The sequence below is a fragment of the Manis javanica genome, chromosome 11, assembly GCF_040802235.1.
Source record: "Manis javanica isolate MJ-LG chromosome 11, MJ_LKY, whole genome shotgun sequence".
In the NCBI taxonomy this organism is placed as follows: domain Eukaryota; kingdom Metazoa; phylum Chordata; class Mammalia; order Pholidota; family Manidae; genus Manis; species Manis javanica.
The window spans coordinates 108,074,515-108,078,109 of NC_133166.1; positions in this window are offsets into that span (position 1 = coordinate 108,074,515).

The following is a 3,595-nucleotide window of genomic DNA, read 5'->3' on the forward strand; positions in this document are numbered from 1 at the left end:
ATGTGATGAAGGCTGAATGCTGACATGGAACACTGGTTTCTGGGCTCCGCGCTCACCTGAGAAAACTCAGGGCCCGTTTTGCCTTTGATATACAGGCCTCAGAATGCTGTTTCTGTGACAGGAGGATGATGAACTGTAAGTCTAAGGCAGAATCTGGTTTTTGGCTCTTCTAGCAAAATATTCCAAACACCTTTCTGCTTTGCCACCTTCACTATAGAAGATGACTAGTTTCCTGTTTTCCTTAAAACCCAGAGATGGTCTGGCCCATGTGATGCAACTGCAAGTCTGCGGGGGACTTGAGGCATGTGGGTGTTTTATTCTTATAGACAGAAGCAAACATGAGCAGGGCTGTACTCCCTTCCTGCCTGGAGCATAGATACGATGTGGGGAGCTGATGCTAGGCCACCTCCTGGTTCTGAGAGGAAGACAAGAGAATCTAAGAGGTGCTTACCCGCCATCTCTGCTGGCTCGCCAAGGGTTCCCTCGTTTCATTCACCTACTCATCTGTTGTAGAAACAGTAAGTCCCCATTTCGGGCAGCTGTAAGTCGGTTTGTCCCTTGCAGACGAAGGGTCCTCAACTACTATCCTCTTCTACGTCTTTCCGCCTGAGAGGCACATGGGCTGCCCCTTGGGGTGGAGACCCAGAAGCGGGCTGAGCAGATACGCACTGGAGATGAAGCTTATTTGTTCCAATATTGGTCAGTGAAAGGCAGGCAAAGAGCGACGAAATACAAATATATATTCCAGTGCCACTGAAATACAGCTCAATGGATATCTATTCTTAGTTCTTACAAATAGAGAGTCGGTAGGAGATTTGAGGTGGAGGCGACCTTGAAAGGACACTGTCAGCGATGCGAGGCCGACAGACACAAGCGGCCCGAAAAGGGGAGACAAGGCTCAAAGAGAGACCCGCCCAAGTTCTCCCAGGGAGGGGGTCCCGCATGAAAACAGCAAAGGCTTTGCAGGGAGGCGAATTCCTCGCCAACCAGACCCCAAGGGGGTCACGACTGAATGGAACTGAGAACAGCCCAGATCACACCTCACACGGGGACAGGACATGAGAGGGACAGCGGAACAGGGGCACCCGCCGTGGACTCTGCCCACCCTGCCAGTCAGAGACGCACCTCCTACCCAGACTGCAGTGCGGAGGCCTCCCGCCTGACAGACCCCAGCCACTGTGGCTGCGACCCCGGCCTGCTCCGCCCCGGGAGTGCGTTCAAGTAAAGCCCTTCCTCCACTTCACGCCTGTGTCTCTGCCTTTCAGTTCTTGGCTGCAGAGGGACAAGGACCGAGGACAACAAACTCAGCCGGTAATACAATCACAAATATTTTCTCCTCAATAAAAATCCAAGGAGGGAGGGAACAGTGCAGTGAAGAGAGCAAATTACAGCAGGTTTAACAGGGTGGTAGGTCAAAAACAGCCCCCCAAAGACATTCACACCGAACCCTGGGACCTGTGGATGTTACCTTCTATTGTAAAAGATGCAGTTAGGTTCGGGATCTCAGAGTATCTTCATAAAATAGAGGCTGGAGATCTGACCCAGACACCCAGAGGAGAGGTGACGTGCAGACACTGGCAGAGAGCAGAGGGCCGTGGCCAGCAGCCCAGGAAAGCCGGGCAGACACAGACCCAGGCTGTGGCCCCCTCTGGGGGCTCCAAGGAGGGCCGCCTGCTGACACCTTGACTTCAGACCTCTGGCCCCAGAACTGGGAAAGAATCAGTGTCTGTCTGTCTTAAGCTACCAAGAGGTAGTGATTTGTTATGGCAGCACCAAAAAATGAGCCCAAAGAGTTTACTGGGGGTTAGCGTGTGATAAGGGGACCCCCTGACAACAGCCAGGTCAGAGGACGGGCTCATCCATTTCAGCCAACGTTTATTGAGTCGAGAGTACGTGCTGCCTCGGGTTAGAAGTTTTAAGGTTCCTCGAAGATAATTCCTGCCTCCAGGGGATCGCAGTACAGTAAGAGATGGGGGGACATTTGCACAGATAGTTGTAGAGGGAGCAGACATGATGCATTATTAGTACAAACGAGGTCTTCCAGGGACATGAAACGATTTCTGTCCATGGTAGACCTAGGGGGCCTCACCAGAGGACGGGAGGACTTCCTTGGGCTTGGGGAGCAGACGCAGGAGAGGAAGGGCCCCAGGCAGAGACACACCCGGAGTGACAACAGAGGGGAGCCCGTGAGGACAGCGGGGCAGCCTCTCTGGCTAAAACATGCAATCCCGGGCGGTCCAAATGCCGTGAGGGGTTTGGATTCCATTCTACGCGCCCTGGGGAGTCGCGGCAAGGCCGTTCCGGGGGTGCCCCCGGCGGCCGGGGGTGGAATAGGCCGGGCAGAGACCCCGCAGGGGGAGCGGGAAGCGGAGGCCACCTGAGAGCCGGTTGCGGTCACCTGGACAAGGGCCCGAACACGCCGGCAGGGCCGTGGCGGTGGGGCAACGAGAAGACACGGTCGGGGCTCTAACAGGAGTAGATGGGGCTCCTGGCGCAAGAATCCTGACCACCGTGCGGTGGAGCAGAGTGCACGCCCTGGGCGGCCGGGGGCTGCTCTCCACGGACCCGCCGCACGCGCTCCCCGCCTTTCGGGGCTAAGGCTGCGCCCAGGCTCCGAGCATCAGGAAGGGGGCGTCCGTGTGGATGGCTTGTCCCCGTCCGGGAGTGTCGGGGCCCCAGCCGGGCAGCCTTTGACGCCGGGAGCGCCTCGAACAGCTGGACCCAAAGCACGTGGAGCCTGTGTATTCACACGCCTGCTGCCTGGACCGGGGGCGGGACGGGGGTGGCCGAGCACAGCGCCTCGGGGCTGGGCTCAGGAGGGAGTCCCACCGGGCGTCTGAAGCGACGGCAGGGCGCCCGGGCTGAAGCTGCCCGGTGCTTTACCAGCTGGCGCCGGAAGCGCGTGGGATCCCCTCTGCGGCCACTGGGTAAAGCAGCCCAGCGCCTGCCCGGGACTCCGGAGGCGGGCGAGCGTCAGCACAGAGGGACCCCGGGGGCGGAGATGCGCGGCAGGCGCTCTGGGGGGCACAGCCCGGCAGGCTCAGCGGCTCGTGGGCCAAGTGCCCAGACAGGGCTCAGCAGGGGGACCGCCCCTGCCCACAGCGCCTGCCTCACCCGAAAGGAGCTCAGGGGCTGCCCGGCGTGGTGCCCGGGGCCGAGCCCCCTGGAAGTCTCTGCGCCCTCGCGTCCGCACCGAGGCGGGTGTGGGCGACGCAGCAGCCCAGGTGCCTCCCTCCCTGTCGCCCCGCAGAGACTCCGTGCAGCCCGGAGAGTCACCCGTCCCACCTCCTGCCTCAGGCCTCCGAGGGCAAGCGTCCCGCGTCAGAAGGAAGAAGCCCGTGGATTTTTGGTCACCTAGCATCACCTCCACTGTTCTCGGCTGGTGCCCGCAGGCATAACCCTGCCCGGGTTCAAGGGCAGGGATGGAACCCTCTTCAACAGGAGAAGAACTTGAGGCTTTGTTTTAAAGTGGCCCTACTGGAAAAATGGTGATACTACTAACCAGTCAAGGATACAAGGGCTTAAAGGTTTAGATGATGAGATTTGATTTATAAACATCAAATCTGTGATGTATCTAGCAGAACCTTGGCAGTAG